Source organism: Carlito syrichta, unplaced genomic scaffold (assembly GCF_000164805.1).
Source record: "Carlito syrichta isolate Samal-C Ts95f unplaced genomic scaffold, Tarsius_syrichta-2.0.1 Scaffold302079, whole genome shotgun sequence".
NCBI classification, from domain to species: Eukaryota; Metazoa; Chordata; class Mammalia; order Primates; family Tarsiidae; genus Carlito; species Carlito syrichta.
In genome coordinates this window covers 97,389-107,913 of record NW_007246175.1, presented here as the reverse complement: position 1 = coordinate 107,913, position 10,525 = coordinate 97,389, and positions in this window count along the sequence as shown.

Sequence of the window (10,525 nt, the reverse complement as noted above, 5' to 3'; positions counted from 1 at the left end):
TATTGGTACTAACGGCAGTCTCCAAACTTCTTGGAATAATAGCAACACAGAATTTTAGCACCTAAAATCCAGACCACCCAATACAGTGGCCACATACGGGGCTATTTACTCTTCAATATAAATTAATAAAAATTAAATGAAATATAACATTGAGTTTCTCAAGTACATTCACCACATCTCAAGTGGCTTGGTGTTGTTGAGTTGCACAGCACAGGATGTAAAACATTTCCACCACTGTAAGAGTTTTACTGAACAGTGTTGTTCTAGATTACATAGATGCAAATAACAACAAAAACACAACAAACTGAAGCTACAAACCACGGGGTAGATCAGTGGGAGCACCAGCAGCAGAGCTGAGTTCTTCTGCCTCTTGCTGCCATACGTATACTAGGAGATCATGAAAGCATTCATTTCAAACTGCATTGGAGCCCCATGGGGGACCGTCTGGCACTAGGGCACTTTCTAGAAAGCCAAATGTACACATGCTTAGGACGTTGCTACTTAACAACTGCATTTCACTGCCTAGTAAGCTTTTTTGCAAATTCTCCCTGAAAAGCTTTTCCCTGCTGAAGTATTAACTTCGTCTCAACCATTTAAAAAAGTGATTTATTTGCCATAAGACACTAAATGTGATGCTTAATATTAAATGAGGTTCTTAGATCAGATTCTCTGGAAAAGTTGTTGAGAGGGAAGCTTGTGTACAGAAGGCTGATCGGGTGTGCACCAGCAACAATACTTCAAAGAGAAGGGCAAGGAACAGAGGGAGGCATTAAACTGAGGGGCAAGAAATGCCCCAGCTGATCCCACAAAAAGCAGCTCTGCAAGATCTGGGTTGGTCTTTGGAGTTATCCCAAATTGAGGCAAAGAAGGCAGGTCTTTGTCGTATTGGATGGGGACTCCTCTAAGAAGAAGAAGTAGGTGGGGTAGTCCCTTTGGTTAAGTTCAATTCCTGGAGAAGGAAGTAGCTGCCAACAAGCACGTCTGTCCTGAAAGGAGATCTGGGCGGTTCTCACAGCACCCCCCTATAATGAGGTAATGTAACAAGAGCACTAACATCAAGTCTGGCACGAAGTAGACAGATGCTCCATAAATGTTCATTTAAGGAAATTCTACTTTAACTTATTTTGAACATTTTGCTTTATGCTCATCTGAAATCATAGAATCTTAGATTAGGAAGACACCTTAGTGTCTAACGCAGTGTAAGAATACTTTCACAAACTAGCACTGGGTCCTGCAGAGTTGACTGTGCAAAAAAAAAGCATCAAGTCCCTGATTAATGCCTGAAATCCTCAAGGAATAGAGCAAGTCTGTCTACATGATGCTAAACATATATCTAACATTTGAATAAAATTAGAAAAATTTGGTCTAACAATATATGTCTGGAGTACATAACAACACAAATACTTGTTCAGAGCTGTGATATTAAATTATTTTAATTTCAGATGCTTTTTCTCCCAGTTATTTGGCATTGTATGGAGACAGTTTTTGGGTTCCTTTTGAGGGTATGGAGTCAAGCTATATACATTTTAATTTCGCAGGGCGCAGTGGTTCATGCCTATAATCCCGGCACTTTAGGAGGTGGAGGCAAGAGGATTGCCTGAGCTCATGGGTTCAAGACCAGCCTGGGCAACTTGGCAAGATCTTGTCTCTACAATAAATAAAAAAAAAAAACTAGCTGCGCGTGGTGGCACACACCTGTAATTCCAGCTACTTGGAAGGCCAAAGCGGAATGATCGCCTGAGTCCAGCAGGTCAAGGCTACGGTGGCCATGAGTGTACCACTGCATTCCAGCCTGGGCAAGAGAGTGAGACTTCAACTCAAAAAAAACCTCCTTTAATTTAGTCTTTTGTGATTGGCATTGTATAAACTAGCATATTTGTATCTAACAGAATTTTTTTAATGCAGTATATTTCTTCAAGATATTCATATAAGGCATATGCTTAATTCTTGGTGCTAAAAAGAACATGCGCTATAATAAATAAAAGTGGCTAAAATAATAAATTTCAAAATAAATTGAAAGAATTGATCAGATATATAACTTTTGTCTACATTTTTACTCTGATAAAAAATAATTCATAGTCATTATTTTTAAATAGCTTCCTGAGTTCATTCAACTGGTAAAAAAAAAAATATCCATTTTCAAATAAAGAATTGGTTTGATTGAAGAAAAACAAAATAACTTTTGTCTAAATTTATTAAGTTGATATTAAAAAGATAAAGAAACATTTAAAAATCAATTTTTAAATATATGAATATTGTGATTTTATTGTATTCTTAACTTATGGAGAATTCTGAAAATGTTAGAAGACATGAATGTCTGCAGAAGTGTCTAGAAGTGAAAACTCATGCATAAGGATTAAAAACACAATGCAAGTCTAAATAATATAACTATCTTTATAGTATTGATACTATGGCCTGATTTACCAAACAGATAAACTGGGGTTTATTTATCCTGAAAGGTATTATTCTTCCAGGGTCCCCCCAAGAAGACTAGGGCTTCTTCAGAGATACTCCATGTCTCAACTCATTTCTAGAACTTTTTTTTTTTGTCAATTGTCCTTAACGCTTGTTTCACATTCACTAAATATACTCATTATTTGCCCTTGGGTTTAATTTGGAGAATAGCCAAAGTCAGAAATAAAGTCCACTTCAGAGATAATGCACTTGGTCAAAAGTCAATTATGATGAACGAATCGTTACCTGTTTTCTAGAATGACTCTTAGACTAGTTCATTCATTGACTTCATGCAACATTATTAAATGTCCATGATGCATGAGATGCTGTGTGGAATATTGGATGCAGAAATGCTTGAGGTGGTATTTGAAACATGAACAATATGAACAAATCACTGACCATTCAGAAATGCTTCTCAACAAATCAGAATGTCCAGCAGCCAGTGTAACCCCTGTGTAGATATCAGTCCTGTTAGTGACTTTTAAAACAGGAATGTTAAAAGAAAAAGAGGTTTCTTGTTGTTTCTTGAGTAATGCAACACCTGTGGAACAATGATATGCTGTTTCCTCCTTGGTACATGTATTAGGTTCCTAGAACTACTATCAAATTGCCACAAACCGGGCAGCTTAAAATGACATTAATTTATTCTCTTACAGTTCTGGAGGTCAGAAATCTGAAATGAAGGAATAAGCAGGGCCACACCCTTTCCAAAGTCTCTAAGGGTTGATCCTTCCCTACCTCTTACTTTCTGGTGGCTGTAAGCATTCCCCAGCCTGTGGTTTCATCACTCCAATCCCTACTCCTATCTTCATGTGGGCATGTATTCTCTTGTGTCTCATAAGAAAGAACATTTGCAACTGGATTGAGGACCCACCCAGAGAACCCAGGATGATCTCATTCTGAGATCTCTAACTTACTTAAATCTGCAACGTTGCTTTTTCTAAATAAGGTCACATTTACAGATTCTGGGGTTTGGGCATTGGCATATCTTTTAAAAGACTGCCTTTCAACCCATTACGGTATCTTTTTAGTCAGCTTGGGCTGCTATAGCATACAACCATAAGTTGGGTGGCTTAACTAATAAACATTGATTTCTCTCAGGTCTGAAGGTTGGGAAATACAAGATTAAGGTGCCAATAGATTCAGTGTCTGATGTGGTTTTACTTCCTGGTCCAAAGATGTCAGTTTTCTGTGTCCTCATGTGGTGGGGACAGGAAGATCTCGGGACTCTCAGGACGTTAATCTCACTCATAAGGAGCTCATGACCTCTTCTGATTCTCCTTATCTTCCCAGAGACTCTATCCTCTAAAATCATCATCTTAGGTAATAGAGTTTTAACATATGAATTGGGACATAGGGAGTAGGGACAAGCACTCAATCTATAACATGTATATAATTTGCTGCTTTGTAAACAATACGCTAAAAAGGCCCAAATTCTTACTTTTTTGTGGTACCCCACTATTGCCTGAAAACAGCTGGGGCAAACTGTGTGAATGGGGTCATTGGAAAGTGTGATATTGATCAAAGATGAGTTATTGAGGGGGCAAGTCTTGAGCTAAAGTTTACAATATATAAGGAGAAGGGAATTGGAGACAGAGTGTGGGGGAGGACGAGTATAAGCAGGGAGAAGGAGGTGGAACAAATCTTATTCTATGACCAATGTACAAGACAGGCATCAATTGAGGATTTAACCTAGTGCTTTCTGAATCTTTCATCCCAAGTCACATCGGAGGAGAGACATTCACAGCTGTGACACATTCTCACTGGTAACCCCAGGTACCTGTGCACACAGGTCGTCTAGGTTTCTGTTACACATAATTCCCAGTGATCATGTGTTAACTCTCACCCTTTCTCTCCATGCATGGGACCCAACATTGCCACACAAAACTGCCACCAAAACTTATAAGACAGGAGAATTTTCTGATGTGGAACACCCAGATAAATAAGAGCATGAGGCTTCCCAAGCTCAATAAATTAGGTGGGAGGTTATTACACTGGTCCAAAATGAGGTAAAAACTTGGGAAACTTGTTTTTGTTAATTCAGATTCTTTGTATATTTGCCTCAATTCTCCCTTTCAATTGTGGGTTCAGAAAAATTATGTAAATCAGAAATAAAGGGGGTAATGAACAAAAAGGAAGACAAGCAAGAGGATGGGGAATATGCAGATAAAGCAACATAGGGTCACTAGAATGCCACAGTAATTAGAATGGGAATAAATATACATTCCAGAAGTCTCCAAAGGATTAATTTTTGACACAATTAATTTTATTTGCCTTGGAAATCTGAAGTGGATTTGGTCCTCATCTGGATGCAATTGAGTCTTCCCAATCGTAGGCTAGATAGTTATTTTTTTGCTGATTTTAATACGCTGCCCGTGCCAAAAGTTCTCTGGGTAAATATATCAGATTTATAAAAATGCCCAACAAAATCAAATTAACCAAACACTGCTGAATGAATGACTCACAAAATGTGACATTTTCACTGAATAAATAACTTTCACGATCCACTATATTTAGCTAAGAAAAGAAAAGCAAGGAAAAAATTTGAACAGCTCCAAACACTTTAGTGTGTTTATTATGACCATCTGTTTAATACACTATCAGACTTCCACACACAGCTAGGTGGAGGAGGTGACTGATGGTCTACATTATTTGAAGGGCTCTCGAAATACTTTTTTTTTGTGTGCACTCCAAAATTCTTAGACACTATTCAGAGGGATTCTCTGAAAGTTAAAGTATTTTGACTAGAAAAACATTACATGCCTCTCAGGTTAGGCTGTAGAAAAAGTTTGATTAACTGAAAAAACATTTTAAGTCTTCCATTTACCAACTTTTAAAGGAGAATCCTTTTAATAAGTTCAACTTTACCAATAAAATCAGTCCCAGTTTCTTGGAAGAAGCAAGACATGACAGCTAGTGCTTACTTATAGAATGAACTCAGAAACACATTTGTCAATAGTAAATTAGAGAGGAAAACTGTTATTTTTAGAGTTGCTTAATCCCAAAAGGCTTGTATAAGTTACTTAAAACTTTGTGTCTATATTCACGCTAATGTCATAATCTCTTGTTAATATACACGTTGACTTCCAACTTCAACAGGTCTTGTGTTGCATAAAGCTCTGTGAAGTCCTAAGGAGACATGGGAAATATGACAGGGACCCAGGTGGAAAAACACCAAACAGAACATAGGTGCTATCTTGGGAAGAACTAAGAAAGAAAGAACATTATTTGGGTTGTATGATGAGAATGTTTAGATGTAACAGAGAGATGTTTCACCAAGAATCTACAGGTAACTTTGAAATGGTTCTGCTTATAGCGTCACATGGAAAATACACGATTTTCTTGAAAACCAAAGCTATCAATATCCAGGGGTAATTTTCCAAAGACCTACAAACTATCACATCTGATTCTTGACCATCACCATCTTTTCCAGGGATAGTTCTTGAAAGTTTTATTAGAGACATTTTTTATATGATGGAAAATCCAGAGATGATTATAAAAAATACATATTCAAGACTCTGGTTTTGTGAATAGGTAGGATGTAGATTACACTAGCCATGTAATAGATACGACTTATACTCTTTTATTCCTTGATTAAGGTAGTTTTTTAATTGTTTGTGGCCAATGTAAATAACTTATTTTTATAGCAACTTTGAGAAATTCATTTATTAATTTTAATAATTTTTAAAATTCCTATATGACCAAACAAACAACTACATTTTCTTGGGAAAAGGTGGTTATCTAGGCAATGTACAACCTCATAATTACATTTATTTTCTCTCTTTTGCCCTAAGTTGCTATCTTTACCCCTCATTCATGCATTGGATTGCAACATTTGATACAGTGTTAGCATGTAAACTTTGCTCTCGGTCTTGTTTTCTAGAGAACCAGGGCTAAAACCGTCTCCAAAGTTCTTTCTTTGTTTAATGACTCCAAAGGCCCCCTCTGATTTTAATTCACTTTTTCAAGGTCATACTGCTAGAACAGAGTGAGACTCAGAGCCAAACCAACCTGTCTCTCCATTCTCCCCATGCTCTTGCTGACCAAAGTTCTACCCTATGCGTCTATTCCTGCTGTCCCAGTTTCCTTTCAAAAAGGCTTCCCTGTGTCCTCCACACAACCAATTGAAAGAGGAAAGAAAAAAATGGAATACTTGCCTCTTTCTTCATGAAAAATTGTGGGCAGAACTTGTCTTCTGCTGCTCTACAAACGGAAATATTCAGGAGTTAGTCCTCAGAAGAAGATGGGGATCTTGCTGCAGAATGTTTATTAGCAAGTCATTTTCTCTTTGAAAATTTTACCTCTCTCAGCTTCTATCTTGCAATCTCATTTTCCTTTGCTAAATTCTCTAAACATGTAAAATTAATGTCTTCACCTACTCTATTCTCCAGTTTCAAAAGTTACTCTGTGCATTCAATCCTATTCCCACCCGCATTCTTGGAAGCTTTCTCCATCTATGTCTTCTCAAATCTCTTTAAAGTGTTTATCCTAACTAGAAGACAAGAAAGGCATTTTAGGTCCAATTAAATCAGCATCAGCTCAGATATATGTAACAGTTCTCAAGTATGTGGGCATTCTCCTATCCCTAGTACATGGTTGCTCTGGGAATTGACCATGAGACTCTTTGTGGAAGAATTAGGGCAACAGCTAACTTGCTTATTCCACTTACCAAGTCTCCCTTTCAACCAAGTGGCTCCAGATGTGTGAATTAATTCAGATCTGGAAACAGGATAAGGAAACTTGGATTTCCATTACAGGTGCTAACATTATCCTTCAGCTTTGATAGTTTTTTATTAAACAAATCAAGCAACACAATGGTCATCTCAGCACTTTTTTTGGTCTTCTCTGTTTTCTCCAAACATCATTGCTGTAGCTCCCTGTAGATTGTACACTCTGATTCTCACTCTTATACTAGCTTTACTCTCTGTTATAATAATCACATCTACTTCACCTCCGACAATTAAGTGCTGCCATCCAGCCTGGTTATGATAAGGGTAGCAAGGACAAACACTGGGGGAAAAAAGATGGCTCATATTGAGACTCCTGCTTCGGGTGAGACCTTTGCACAATCTACAGGAAAGGGGAATTTTCTCTTCTGGTATGTGGGGAAGGGGCTTATTTTGCTGGCTGGTAGAATTCAAGAAAACTGAAGTTATCATGGTTGCTTGACTTGTTGGGGCCGGGCGTGTGGCTCATACTTGTAATCCCAGCACCATGAAAAGCTAAGGCAGAAGAATTACTTGAGTCCAGGAATTCAAGACAAGCCTGGGCGATATAGTGAGACAAAAATTTAAAAATTAGCTGGGTGTGGTGGTGTGTGCCTATAGTCCCAGCTGTTCAGGAGGCTGAGGTAGGAGGATCATTTAATACCAGGAGTTCAGGGCTGTGGAGAGCCATGATTGTGCCATTGCACTCCAGCCTGTGTGACAGAGAGAGACTCAAATTGAAAAAAAAAAAAAAAAAGGAGACTGTCTGACTCATCAGCCTAAAATCACCACACTTTCTATCAGGTTGAAATTTCACTATAGAAGACCTATGATGCGTTTTCAGTCTCTTTTATAACTCTGACATCTGCTAGATACTGGGCTTGATTTTCACACAGTCCTACCTGTGTCTGAAGGAAGCAAATAAATTCACTTTAGAACTACCACAGACACCCTCAGGCTTTCAAAGTGTGATTTAGGTTGGTCATTTGATGCTCTAACTAAGCCTCTCATTTTTTGGTTACAAATCTTCCACTGCTAACAAAAGTAGCCACACGATAACTTTATTATTATCATATTCCCCATACCAATCAAGAACAGCAGCCCACTTGGCTCTCAATGTCCTGCTTTCCACCCGTATGATATTGTAATTATCAATAGGTGAAAGCTTTAGTAGTTGTTATTACCACAGTTGTCATCCATATTACCTCCATAAAGGTGGGAAATCGAACTCCAAAATCCCATCCCAAAGGACTGCTTTCTATGACTGACTATCTTAGAGCCAAGTTTACATTCTGATCTTGTGAAGCAAGAATGAAAAAAGCAGAGAAGTGGGAAGGAAGAAAAAACAAACTCAAGTTTGTGAGTTACCAAGTAGACCACAACTTCACAAGAAAACCCAGCTGGTTATGTGGATATATGGAATGTTCCCAGTAAGGAAATATGAAACTTGTCTCTCAGAGCATTCTGTTGCAGGGGATAAAATACGATTAGTGATTCCATCCACAATTTCCCATATTTGATTGTCCAACATTAACCTGTCTGTGTAGCTGCTGAGGAAGTCATAGTTTCTATTGTTCTGGATGAGTAGGACCTACATGCTGGCTCCTGCATCTTCCATTGCTGAAGATTTTTACTCCTAGTAAAGACCATTAAAATCAACGAAAAGAAAAATCAGTGGCATTACGAGATGTGATGGAATCATGGTGGGGGCTTCTTCATCATAGGAGAAACATGAAGTATTGCTCATTCCAAATGGACCAGGAAGCAAGTTTTCATGGCCCTTGGAATGACCAGATCTGAGCAGATCTGTGGAGAAACATAAAGTGAGTCCTATAGCTATAAACAATATTTCCCTTTTTGTAAGCCTACTTTCTGGTTATTTAGAAATGGCTCCAGGGGAGATGGAACATGTTTCTTTAATATTTCCCCTTGTAGCCTTGGGGCCAAGGTTACTTAATGACTGATTCAAACTGTGGCTTGTTTTGTATTTTCTGATCATTTATCCCCAGATTATCAGAGAGCAATGAACAAGACTAATTTCCTGCCCTCACTGAGTAATGTTCCAGTGGGAGAAATGGTCAGCAAACAAATAGAGATGTATAATATAATGCCATGTTAGGAAGTAAAATTAAGAAAAAAAAACTCCATTGACTAGAGGATGAGAGATAGTGGACATAATGTGGTCAGGAAAGGTTTCTTTGAAGAATTGACACTTGAGTTGAAGTGAGGGATGTTAAAATGGCATTACATCAAGAGTACTTGTTCAACACGTCTTTGTGGGTGCAAAGGACCCATCAGGCTTTGGAAATTGACTGTGGAAAGGACACTAACAGTTGCTGGTTAGGTGCTTACAGTCTAGGACTAAACAAAAGAGAATGGGGAAAATAAATAGATGTGTGGGTTAAAAATGATTTTAAGATTTGGTGTGATAACCTTAAAAATTGATATATGTATAAAAAGCTACTTTTGTTGTGATTTTGTTTTATAAGGTGATACAGAAGACTGCCTTTTTAGTAACAATGGTACTTATATGCCCAGAGATTGGCAATATATAATGGAGATGGGATAGACTTTAAAGAATATTCTCAGAGATTTCAGTTATTCTGTGCTCTTGAACTTAACTCAAATGCTGTTAGAATAGACTTTCTCCTTTAATTGTTTCAGTAAAGAATATTTCCTTGAAAATAGTGTTTAATATATTATAACAACTTTTCCACAACATGACCTTGCTTTATGATATCCTAAGTATTTGTGATTCTGTACCTGAGTGCCTGAACTGCCTATACCATCCAGTATAAGTAGAAATGCACCAGTTTGAAGGACTATGCATAACAAATACATAATAGATGGAAAAACCAGATGAATTTTGGTTTATGAAATGTCTCAATTTATTTTTCAAATATTTTGGATTCGATAAAACCCTACTAGGTTTTGCCAAGAATGGTTCTTTCTTAATTTTTGAAATCATGTGCAATTTTACAGAAATTTACTCCATATGTTTCTGTTTCATTTACACTTAACTCACCAAATATTGCTTTGTAGGATCTATTTGATGTCCAAGAAGCCATTTGAATAAGTCTGATACAGTTTTCTTTAAACTGAGATATACAACAACTCAAAAAATAACAGCTGCTGGAGAGGGTGTGGTGAAAAGGGAACACTTCTACACTGCTGGTGGAAGTGTAAACTAGTGCAACCTCTGTGGAAAGCAGTGTGGCGATTCCTAAAAGCTCTAAAAATTGACCTTCCATATGACCCTGCAATCCCCCTACTGGGAATATACCCTGAAGAACACAAATCACTCTATAAAAAAGATACCTGCACACGTATGTTTATCGCAGCATTGTTCACAATAGCAAGAACCT